A 13,197-nucleotide genomic window follows, 5' to 3' on the forward strand; every position below is an offset into this window, starting at 1 on the left:
GGCCTTTGAGAGAGGGCAGGGAGTACTTCTCACGGTCTCTCTAATCTTGAGGGAGGACAGGGAGTACTTCTCACGGTCTCCCTAATCTTTGTCGGCTGGGTAGTGATACAGTATGTATACCGACTGTTTGTGTGTGAATGTAAGTGCGTAAGGAGCCAGTATAAAAGGAATGGTTTTGTACAACGGACTAGCGCTCTCGTGAATAAACATTTTGACTAATTGTAGCTGGGCCTCCATCTGTTTCATTCAACCAATCAATCTTACAAATTCTGGGTTGCAGACTGAGTAGTTTAAATTAAGTGGTTTATGAACATTGAGAACAACATTCTCTTAAACCTATTGAGTGTAGGGGGCAGTATTTTGATTCTTGGATGAAAAACATACCCAAATTGAATGCCTATTTCTCATATAATTTCTCATATAATTGTCAGATAAGGATAGAAAACTCAAGTTTCTAAAAATGTCTAAATATTTGTCTGATATTGCAGGCGAAAACCTGGGGAAAAGTCAACCAGGAAGTGGCCTCTATTTTGAAAGCTCCATGTTCCATTGAATGCCTTCCCTCCATTTAAAGGGATATCAACCAGATTCCTTTTCCTATGGCTTCCCCATGTTGTGAACAGTCTTTAGACATAGTTTCAGGCTTTTATTTTGAAAAATGAGCGAGAAAGATCACATCGCGTCAGTGTAAAGGTGGGTGTCCCCAGAATTTTGCTTGCGCAACATTTTGGAGCAGCCATTGTGTGTCTCTCTCCTATTGACGAAGCTAAAGTCCCGGATGAAATATTATCGATTGATTATAAAAAACGTTTGACATGTTTCTGTGGACATTACGGATACTATTTGGAATTTGTCTGCGATGTCGTGACCGCTCGCGCTTGTGGATTTCTGAACATAATGCGCCAAACAAATGGAGGTATTTTGGATATAAAAATAATCTTTATGGAACAAAAGGAACATTTATTGTGTACCTGGGTGTCTCGTGAGTGCAAACATCCGAAGATCATCAAAGGTAAGCAATTTAATTTATTGCTTTTCTGACTTTGTGACCAATCTACTTGGCGGCTAGCTGTTTGTAATATTTTGTCTACTGAGAGAGATGTGCTTACATAAACACTTGGTACGCTTTCGACGAAAAGCTTTATTGAAATCTGTCAGGTGGATTAACAACAACTAAGCTGTGCTTTGCTATATTGCACTTGTGTTTTCATGAAAACTAAATATTTTTTGTAATTTCATTTGAATTTGGCTCGCTGCAATCCAGCTGATGTTGATGTAAATGATCCCGCTAACGGGATGGGTGCATCAAGAAGTTAACAGCAATACCCTAGATGCAGTTGCACCCCTAAAAGCTAAATACATTTGTCATAAGAAAATAGCTCCCTGGTATACAGAAAATACCCGAGCTCTGAAACAAGCTTCCAGAAAATTGGAACGGAAATGGCGCAACACCAAACTGGAAGTCTTCCGACTAGCTTGGAAAGACAGTACCGTGCAGTATTGAAGTGCCCTCACTGCTGCTCGATCACCAGAAACCAGAGGTGACTAGCAATTCAAGGAAAAACAGCCAAGTACCAGTTACCATATATTGCGTCTATGCACAGAGTTGGAAGTGAATAGTATTAGGATATACACTTTTTGTTGGACTAGAACAATATTTTGAGAGCTGGATATTTTTGCTTAAGTACTTATTGGGTCATACTCTGAAGAAGCTGGTTGAATCTTGTGAACCCGACTGAGTCTCCGAAAAACAGAGGTCTAACCACCTCTTGATCACATAGACAAAGCGGGCGTTCGCATTTTTGACACCAGAAATCAGAGGTGATTAGCAATTCAAGGAAAAATAGCCAAGTACCAGTTACCATATATTGCGTCTATGCACAGAGTTGGAAGTGTATAGAGATACTGGAATTCGGAATCTAGCGTCATAGCTGCGAGAATACCGATTACGGGAAAGTGACCATGGGGCTGAGCATTTAAGGTAATTGAACTATTTTTGCTATTTAGTCAATATTGTTAGAAGTGTTAACGCATTTAAAGTTTTGCAATATTATCTGGCATAGCTTAAAGCATTAAGGATTGATTGAGCATTATTGTTGTATTGAGAAACTGTATAACCATTGAATTGTAATGATGTGTATAAGACAAACAGAGTGACTTAATAAAAGCTTGAAACATTGACAACTAGGCCAGATTAACGATCTGGAGAGCAAACGCCTTTGACACTCACTGAACAGAAAGTGACCCTGGTTATAGGTTAAAGTGATTGCACTAAAGAATATTTCATTGTGTGGACAATAAAATATTTAAGTCAAAACATATACCAATACTAGTTTCCGAGTGACTACCAGCTGACGAGCATAATAACTACTAGGAGAAGTTATTAGGTATTGATATATACATAGGTAAAGAACTTGAGGGTAAGGAAATATAGGAGGAATCCATAACACTTAAGAATATTTAAATAGGAGTATGTATCCAAGGCCTCATACTAGACCGGAAAATAAGGGAGTGACAACGTGAACGAAGGAACAAACCCAACTCGCAAAGGGCCATTACGAATAAATAGAAGGGTTGGTAGGGCCGCACGGCAAGGCCCTTGTTACACCGAAGTAACTAAAGTCCCAAAGTACTCTGCCCAGCCAGAGGACGGGGTAGAGGCTTTTGCTGCAAGCATTGGGCAAAAGTCAGCACCGTGACAGTATCACTACTCTGAAGTATCACTACTCTTGTAACGGTTCTCTTGAGGTGAAGGAGAGGCTGACCAAAATGCAGCGTGGTTTCTATTCATGGTTCTTTAATAAAGAAAACTACACAAGAATAGACTAACAAAACAATAAACGTGAGAAAACCTAAACAGCCCTATCTGGTGCAAACACAGAGACCGGAACAATCACCCACAAAACCCAACACCAACAGGCTACCTAAATATGGTTCCCAATCAGAGACAATGACTAACACCTGCCTCTGAGAACCATATCAGGCCAAACATAGATATAGACAAACTAGACATGTAACAGAATGCCCACTCAGATCACACCCTGACCAAACAAAACATAGAAACATACAAAGCAAACTATGGTCTGAAGTCTCACTACTCTGTCTGGTCTGAAGTATCACTACTCTGTCTGGTCTGAAGTATCACTACTCTGTCTGGTCTGAAGTATCACTACTCTGTCTGGTCTGAAGTATCACTACTCTGTCTGGTCTGAAGTATCACTACTCTGTCTGGTCTGAAGTATCACTACTCTGTCTGAAGTATCACTACTCTGTCTGAAGTATCACTACTCTGTCTGAAGTATCACTACTCTGTCTGAAGTATCACTACTCTGTCTGAAGTATCACTACTCTGTTCTAACACAACAGCCATCCTGTTAGTACAAGTATAGTCCTGAAATATTTCAGTGAATTGTAATTGAGCTGAGCTTGACACCTCATCTTCTGCTCCTTGACTGTGTTCACCAACAGCTGATGAGGATTTGTAAATAAGTTGCTAAGTTAACATTTGGTCGTATCCTGTATGATTTAATGCTTCATTAGAGATCTGAGTACTTAGCAATGCCTGGGTGGATGGGTCGACGTTCAAGAATGTCCTACAACCTAAAACCACCTTGAATAGCTGTAGGACATCTACGCTTGCATCCCAAATAGAACCCTATGTAGTGCACTACTTCTGACCAGAGCCCTATGGGGGCTAGTGAGTAGGGTGCTATTTGGGATTGATCCTACAACTTTGTGGTCCAGTGGTGAGTCCTGGCTGTGAAGCAGACTGTGTCCATAATAAGACTAACAAACTTTCATCCTTCTTTTCCAAAAACAGGCCATGAAACATGAACAGTAGTAAACCACAACTGAAGTTATATAACACTGAAGTTCCAACAAGTTAATCCCATCAGGTTTTCAAGGTTCATTTGAACATCTTTGTAAATATGCAGAACATACATCAATTGTGATGTCATACAATATATTAAAAACCAGGTAAAACCATAAAAAATCAGCATAAACAGATGGAAAGTGTCCATGAGTCATTAAAAGGCCCACTCCTTCATTTGAAAAATAATTAAATGGCTGCCCCGTCACTTGGTTTGCTATAAAAGCTGAGGGATAGGGCAGGAGAAATGTAACCACTCAAATTCTTATATGGCATAACATTTGTTTTTTATTTTTAATAAATGTAGTTTTTGCTTTGTCATTATGGGATATCATGTGTAGATTGTTGAGGGAAAACATTTATTTACATTTTAGAATAAATAAATAAATAGCAACCTAACAAAATGTGGATTTTTGTTTTTTTTATGTCCAACAATGAAAATACTGTAATCTTTATTTATGCATTGCTCAGATAACTTGGGGGCCAAATAAAAACACCTGGGTGAATGCTATTCATTGACTACAGCTCAGTGTTCAACACCATAGTGCCCTCAAAGCTCATCACTAAGTTAAGGATCCTGGAACTAAACACCTCCCTCTGCAACTGGATCCTGGACTTCCTGATGGGCCTCCCCCAGTTGGTAATGGTAGGCAACACCACGTCTGCCCCGCTGATCCTCAACATTGGGGCCCCTCAGGGTTGTGCACTTCATTCCCTCCTGTACTCCCTGTTCACCCACGACTGGGTGGCCAAATGACTCCAACACAGTCATTAAGTTTGCTGACGACACAACAGTGGCCTTATTATGAGACAGCCTATAGGGAAATCAGAGACCTGGCAGTGTGGGCCAGGACAACAACCTCTCCCTTAATAATATGAGCAAGACAAAGGAGGTGATCGTGGACCACATGAAAAGGCGGGGCCGAACAGGCCCCTATTGACATCGATGGGGCTGTAGAGGAGCGGGTCGAGAGTTAAGTTCCTTGGTGTCCACATCAACAACAAACTAGAATGATCCAAATACACCAACACAGTCGTGAAGAGGGCACTACAACACCTTTTCCCCTTCAAGAGACTGAAAAGATTTGGCAGATTTGGCAAGGGTCCCCAGATTCTCAAAAAGTTCTACAGCTGCACCATCGAGAGCATTCTGACCGGTTGCATCACCGCCTGGTATGGCAACAGCTATGCATCTGACCGTAAGGTGCTACAGAGGGTAGTGTGTATGGCCCAGTGCATCACTGGGGCCAAGCTTCCTTCCATCCAGGACCTGCTTTACTTGGCGGTGTCAGAGGAAAGGCCAAAAAATTGTTAAAGACCTCAGTCACCCAGGTCATAGACTGTTTTCTCTGCTACCGCACGGAAAGCGGTACCAGAACGCGAAGTCTAGGCCCAAGAGGCTTCTAAACAGCTTCTACCCCCAAGCCATAAGACTCCTGAATATCTAATCAAATGGCTACCCAGAGTGTTTGCATTCCCCCCCCCACCCTTTTACACTGCTGCTACTCTGTTATTATCTATGCAGTCAGTTCAATAACTCTACCTACATGTACAAATTACCTCAACTCACCGATGCCCCGCACATTGACTCTGTACCAGTACACCTTGACTATAGCCTCACTATTGTTATTTTACTGCTTTTGTTACTTTTATTTAATTTTTAAAATAAGATATTTTTCTTAAAACTGCGTTGTTGGCTAAGGGCTTGTAAGTAAACATTTCACTGTAAGGTCTACACATGTTGTATGGCGCATGTGACAAATAACATTTGATTTGAATCGTTTCAAGGATTAAAAATCCTTCTTTTAACCCGTCTCCTTCCCTTCATCTACACTGATTAAAGTGGATTTAACAGGTGACATCAACAAGGGATCATAGGCTTCACCTGGATTCTTAATGTTATGTACACTCATTGTATAGGGAACACATTTGGGACTTTCCCTACTTCTCAGGAATATTGATAGTGATCAAAGGATTATTATGATAAAAACGTTAAACATTACCCTCAGATACAGAATCAAGTATCACAGAATCATCAAGGTACTTCCTTGAGTATAGGTACTTCCTTGAGTGTAGCAGTTTAAAGGCAGGCACCTGCTGCCTCACGGTATCAGTAGGAACAGGAAGAGTACCTGTTCAGGTGGACCAGGACGACTCGTTACTAGAACCATCATGGCACTCCAATGGGTGAAGCCGTGGATCGCTCTGCTCTTCGGACTATCTGCTGCACATTCTGAGACTGGTAAGAAAAGATGAAATACATTTTAATATCACTTTAGGATAAGTCATGTAGCCTAGTTGAGGAACTAAAGAGGAGCTGGGTTAGAAGGAAAATAAGACTTGTTCCCTGTCTATTTCCAGTTATGATTCCAGACATGACTTCCATTGGGAGTCTATATGATTCCAAACTGCAAATCGTATCAGGTAATTTGTGTTGTTGAATATATGTCACCAAATATCTATATTCTACTGTTATATTATACATCTTATATTCAGACATGAATGGTGCAACTATACTGTACATTTCCCCCCATGCAGCAGGAGTGAGTCCCACTCATAACGGGCAGGTCTGCAGCACATGGGGTAACTACCACTACAAAACCTACGATGGAGACCTCTTCCAGCTGCCCTACACCTGTAACTACGTGCTGTCGTCATTGTGTAAGAGCAGCAGCGGCTACGAGGCCTTTAACATTCAGCTGCAGCGCGGGGAGGTAGATGGGCTGCCCACCATCACCAAGGTATTCCTTTGTGATCAGTCCTTTGTTTTTAAATTGCACTATTGATTAATAGTTTTTATTGCTCTATGATCTTAATGGAAGGTGACCTTGAGGGTCCTGAAAGGCGTCTGTCAAATAAAACGTCCTACTATTATTATTATTAAGGTTTCTTTGAAGCTGGATGGAACCTTCGTGGAGCTGGCCAACGGTAACGTCAGCGTCAATGGATTACAGTGAGTTCCCAGTCTAGTCAACAATGGATCTCAGATGTGGAAAACCATTGGCTCTTAGATGTGTAAAATACATAGTAATACAGGAAGTAAATGATACGGGGGTTTGTAATCACTTAACTACATCCAATGGGATTCATTTTATTCCGAGATCACTCTTTTTGTTTCGTTTAATTGAATTTATCAAATGTAATGGGGGAAAAATGGAAAGTATTTTATTTTTCACTTGACTTTCATTCAGTTGCTACTTTTGTGCAAAGACTTGAAGTAAAATCTATAAGTAAAAAAAAAAAATGGATGCAGTGTTGCATCATCATTTAACTGTGATCGAAAAGCATTCAGAGGTCAAACTCTTATTCTGAAGTTCAGTTGATGTCCATTTACAGATGAAAGTTACCAAGCTGAAATTCCATTTGATGAAATCCTATACAGACATTATTACCTGGTACAGTCTCAACAGGGGAGGAAGAAAAATACAAAGAAAATCCTTTAAAGGACCATTTTGACCCTTGTTGGAATACAGACTCTCCTCTCTGATGAACACTATTGTTTTGTCCCTCTAGGGTCACCATACCGTTTGGTCAGTTTAATTTCTTCATTGAGAGGACTGTTTCCTATGTGAAGATCACAGCCAAGCTGGGGTTAGTCATCATGTGGAATGAAGATGATTCCCTCTGGGTATGTGTTTAGTTTGCTTACTCATTTCCATACGTCTTCTGTTACACTACAGTGATATGTGGTTGTTTCACCTGCTTTAGTTCAATACACTGATTGTAAATCACTCTGAATGAGGGTGTCTGCTAAATGTAAAATGTAAATGTGAGGCTTTTCTGCAATATTCTGGTCCTGATGAAAATGGTCTGTAGTTAGCTAGTGACTGCAGGGAACATCAGTGTTAGGGGAACTGTTGGGATAAGAGTGAGAACATCAGTGTTAGGGGAACTGTTGGGATAAGAGTGGGAACATCAGTGTTAGGGGAACTGTTGGGATAAGAGTGGGAACATCAGTGTTAGGAGAACTGTTGGGATCCGGCTGAGGCATAAGAGCCTGACGAGTTGGTGGAAGTAGGGGAGCCTGGCAATCCGGCATAGTTATGAGAGCCTTGCTATACGACTGAGACACAAGATAATAATGTAAAAACTCCCTGATGGTGAGGCGTTATTCTGTAACGATGTGCACTGAGAGTCGGGAAGCAAGTTCAGGGAGTGAGTGTCTCAGGAAAATAAACACAACATAATACAAACCAAGAACCACAAAAAGACAGACACTGGAACAGAAACAATAGCGAAGAGACCAAAGGGAGTGACAAGGTAAAGAAGGGAAGGTAATCAGGTGATGGAGTCCCGTTGAGTCTGATGCGCTTAACTATGGTGACAGGTGTGTGCCTTAAGAGAGCAGCCTGGTGACCTAGAGGCTGGAGAGGTGTGACACACGTGACAAAAAAGGTTAACAAAATTATGAGAGTTTAAAAGATTTGATCAACATGAGAGTTTAAAAGGTTTTAACATGATTTGAGTTTAAAAGGTTAAAGGGAAGAGTGCATATGCAGGAGAGGTAAAAAACAGAGGGGATTGTAAGACACCACCCCCTGTCAGATGTTTATAGAACACAAACCAACAAAAAATAGAATCCTGATTATTAAAACGGAGAAACAAATAGTTGAGAGGATTCATACAGTAAATATATTTGGTATTGTTGTTCAGATCCAATCCATTTCATATCAGACCAGAATAAAACTACAGTGAAACAGGTTACCTATTGTAGATATATTGTAGACATGATCCCTAATCCGCATAATTCACTTTAATGAATAACCACTTGGGTATACAGTAGAGAAAACATTGAATAATATTAGCAAAGTCCTGTGCACACTTTTGTATTTTTCTAGGAGGCCTAATGCTCTGTATTGATCCTATCTGTATGTACCTAACCTGAAGTACAGCGCCTGTTTTGTGTTAACATCCCACTCCTTGTACTCAGCGTCATATGCCAAACATAGGGATATCAAATCAAATTCTATTGGTGTGTGAAATGTACATATATATGAACTGCTGTAGGTGCATGGCCAGCTAGCTGTATGTGAAATGTACATATATATGAACTGCTGTAGGTGCATGGCCAGCTAGCTGTATGTGAAATGTACATATATATGAACTGCTGTAGGTGCATGGCCAGCTAGCTGTATGTGAAATGTACATATATATGAACTGCTGTAGGTGCATGGCCAGCTAGCTGTATGTGAAATGTACATATATATGAACTGCTGTAGGTGCATGGCCAGCTAGCTGTATGTGAAATGTACATATATATGAACTGCTGTAGGTGCATGGCAAGCTAGCTGTATGTGAAATGTACATATATATGAACTGCTGTAGGTGCATGGCAAGCTAGCTGTATGTGAAATGTACATATATATGAACTGCTGTAGGTGCATGGCCAGCTAGCTGTATGTGAAATGTACATATATATGAACTGCTGTAGGTGCATGGCCAGCTAGCTGTATGTGAAATGTACATATGTGAACTGCTGTAGGCAGCTAGCTTGCAATTCATTAACCCACAGTCATCTTCCATTGGTTTTATAGGTGGAGCTGGACTCAAAGTTCCAGAATCAGACATGTGGGCTGTGTGGAGACTTCAACGGAGTCCAGAACGAGTTCAATAGGAATGGTAAACAAAATCACCAAATGTCTTAGAGGGGTGGATACGCTCCTGTTCTGTTTATGAATGTGTGGGTTCAATCTATGGGTTAGGAAGGGGTTATAAAGTATTTTTCTAGGTACCATTTTAAGAAGGTGCATGGCCAGCTAGCTGTATGCTGACTGCTTCCATCACGTGGACTGGGAGATGTTTCGTATTGCGTCAGACAACAACATTGACGAATACGCTGATACGGTGTGCGAGTTCATTAGAACGTGCGTTGAAGATGTCGTTCCCATAGCAACGATTAAAACATTCCCTAACCAGAAACCTTGGATTGATGGCAGCATTCGTGTGAAACTGAAGGCACGAACCACTGCTTTTAATCAGGGCAAGGTGTCTGGTAACATGGCTGAATACAAACAGTGCAGCTAACAAGCTAAGCGCCAGTACAGAGACAAAGTAGAATCTCAATTCAACGGCTCAGACACAAGAGGCATGTGGCAGGGTCTACAGTCAATCACGGACTACAGGAAGAAACCCAGCCCAGTCACGGACCAGGATGTCTTGCTCCCAGGCAGACTAAATAACTTTTTTGCCCGCTTTGAGGACAATACAGTGCCACTGACACGGCCTGCAACGAAAACATGCGGTCTCTCCTTCACTGCAGCCGAAGTGAGTAAGACATTTAAACGTGTTAACCCTCGCAAGGCTGCAGGCCCAGACGGCATCCCCAGCCGCGCCCTCAGAGCATGCGCAGACCAGCTGGCCGGTGTGTTTACGGACATATTCAATCAATCCCTATACCAGTCTGCTGTTCCCACATGCTTCAAGAGGGCCACCACTGTTCCTGTTCCCAAGAAAGCTAAGGTAACTGAGCTAAACGACTACCGCCCCGTAGCACTCACATCCGTCATCATGAAGTGCTTTGAGAGACTAGTCAAGGACCATATCACCTCCACCCTACCTGACACCCTAGACCCACTCCAATTTGCTTACCGCCCAAATAGGTCCACAGACGATGCAATCTCAACCACACTGCACACTGCCCTAACCCATCTGGACAAGAGGAATACCTATGTGAGAATGCTGTTCATCGACTACAGCTCGGCATTCAACACCATAGTACCCTCCAAGCTCGTCATCAAGCTCGAGACCCTGGGTCTCGACCCCGCCCTGTGCAACTGGGTTCTGGACTTCCTGACGGGCCGCCCCCAGGTGGTGAGGGTAGGCAACAACATCTCCTCCCCGCTGATCCTCAACACTGGGGCCCCACAAGGGTGCGTTCTGAGCCCTCTCCTGTACTCCCTGTTCACCCACGACTGCGTGGCCATGCACGCCTCCAACTCAATCATCAAGTTTGCGGACGACACAACAGTGGTAGGCTTGATTACCAACAACGACGAGACGGCCTACAGGGAGGAGGTGAGGGCCCTCGGAGTGTGGTGTCAGGAAAATAACCTCACACTCAACGTCAACAAAACTAAGGAGATGATTGTGGACTTCAGGAAACAGCAGAGGGAACACCCCCCATCCACATCGATGGAACAGTAGTGGAGAGGGTAGCAAGTTTTAAGTTCCTCGGCATACACATCACAGACAAACTGAATTGGTCCACTCACACAGACAGCATCGTGAGGAAGGCGCAGCAGCGCCTCTTCAACCTCAGGAGGCTGACGAAATTCGGCTTGTCACCAAAAGCACTCACAAACTTCTACAGATGCACAATCGAGAGCATCCTGGCGGGCTGTATCACCGCCTGGTATGGCAACTGCACCGCCCTCAACCGTAAGGCTCTCCAGAGGGTAGTGAGGTCTGCACAACGCATCACCGGGGGCAAACTACCTGCCCTCCAGGACACCTACACCACCCGATGCTACAGGAAGGCCATAAAGATTAATCAAGGACATCAACCACCCGAGCCACTGCCTGTTCACCCCGCTGTCATCCAGAAGGCGAGGTCAGTACAGGTGCATCAAAGCTGGGACCGAGAGACTGAAAAACAGCTTCTATCTCAAGGCCATCAGACTGTTAAACAGCCACCACTAACATTGAGTGGCTACTGCCACCACACTGTCAATGACACTGACTCTACTCCAGCCACTTTAATAATGGGAAATGATGTAAATATATCACTAGCCACTTTAAACAATGCTACCTTATATAATGTTACTTACCCTACATTGTTCATCTCATATGCATACGTTGATACTGTACTCTATATCATCGACTGCATCCTTATGTAATACATGTATCACTAGCCACTTTAACTATGCCACTTGGTTTACATACTTATCTCATATTGTAACGGTTTTGACTTGAGGTTATTATTTATAGGGGTGCCAGGTAGGTTGTGCCTACCAGAGAAAACATTAGTTTCTCCTTTTAGTTTGGGTGGGGATGAGTCCCATCTGGTCCGTCAAGTCTACACCAATACAAAGGACTTATGTAAAAGTCAGGATGGAAATAAACTTTTCATAAACCCTTAAAACATTGGAAAGAACTTCAAAAACAACTATATTCTTTTGCGTGGGTTGTATTAGCAACAACAATGATTACACACATATAATAATATCACAATGAGTTCTGGTTCCTCCAGAAATGTCCTGTACCTCAGGCCTAAAAAGAGTCCAGCCCGGTAAAGGAGTTCAGTGAACTCAAGTGACTTTTGTCACGCAATGTTTGTCCGTTCATTCCGTGTAGCGTAAACCCAGTATTAAACATACAATCAATATAACAATTATTTTACCACAGAACTTTAAAGCGTATCAACTCTTACTAAGTCCTCAACTACAACTAACTACATAAATCAAAGTATACATCGCATCAAAACAAATGAAATACCGTATACAAAAAGGTGGTAGTCAGACAATCCAATCCGCCAATAGATCTCCAGCGGAGAAAGGCCACGAAGAACGGAGAGGTGTAGTCCATGGACGCAAAGAGTGGATCCGATCCTGGGTAAACTCTCTTAGGCTACAAAACACACGTTTAACGGCAACAAAACAAACGGAATAGAGAAGCTTCGGCACTGAGGGTTGAACACATCCTCATTCACGTCTCCATCACAACCCCACTTTTGCGCAGCTGATGCTGGCTATTTAATTGGGAATTAAAGGGAAAGCGCCCTATTGGAAGGAGCTGCACTGAGACGGTTCAGAATAATTCAGGGCCTTCACAATCTTGCCTATGCTGCTCTGTACCATCACTCATTCATATATCCTTATGTACATATTCTTTATCCCCTTACACTGTGTATAAGACAGTAGTTTTTTTTTTGGAATTGTTAGTTAGATTACTTGTTCGTTATTACTGCATTGTCGGAACTAGAAGCACAAGCATTTCGCTACACTCGCATTAACATCTGCTAACCATGTGTATGTGACTAATAAAATTTGATTTGATTTGAGAAAGGGTTATCAAAAACACAAAACACATGACAGAGACTGTTTGTAAGGGGAAATAAACAGGTAAGATAAAACTGTTTCTTTTCCTACAGATGATTATCTGAAGGCAATCGACTATGGTGATATTTGGAAGATGAATGGCCCAACAGAAACCTGTACAGAAATCCCTGTTCACACTGAGCAGTGTGAAGACCAGGTATTTACAAGTCTAGAGCTGAGCTGAACATTTAAGATGTCTTATTCATTACATTTAAACTTGACTGTTAGTTTAAAATATCATCATGGCTGGCATTTGATCAGTACATAATCCCTCTGTTGCCTCTAGTAATT

The 13,197-nt window shown here is 42.1% G+C and overlaps 1 protein-coding gene across 1 annotated transcript in view; it reads left to right on the forward strand.

Annotated features, from left to right (window-relative positions):
* The first annotated feature begins 6,423 nt into the window (after positions 1 to 6,423).
* Positions 6,424 to 13,197, forward strand: part of LOC112240815 (mucin-5B-like) — a 102,638-nt gene continuing 95,864 nt past the window's right edge. Inside the window, exons 1-2 of the mRNA XM_042301938.1 lie at positions 6,424 to 6,612; positions 6,757 to 6,824. The gene's annotated coding sequence lies outside the window, so the exon portion shown is untranslated. The remainder of the gene's footprint in view (positions 6,613 to 6,756; positions 6,825 to 13,197) is intronic.

The sequence above is a fragment of the Oncorhynchus tshawytscha genome, linkage group LG19 (genome assembly GCF_018296145.1).
Source record: "Oncorhynchus tshawytscha isolate Ot180627B linkage group LG19, Otsh_v2.0, whole genome shotgun sequence".
In the NCBI taxonomy this organism is placed as follows: domain Eukaryota; kingdom Metazoa; phylum Chordata; class Actinopteri; order Salmoniformes; family Salmonidae; genus Oncorhynchus; species Oncorhynchus tshawytscha.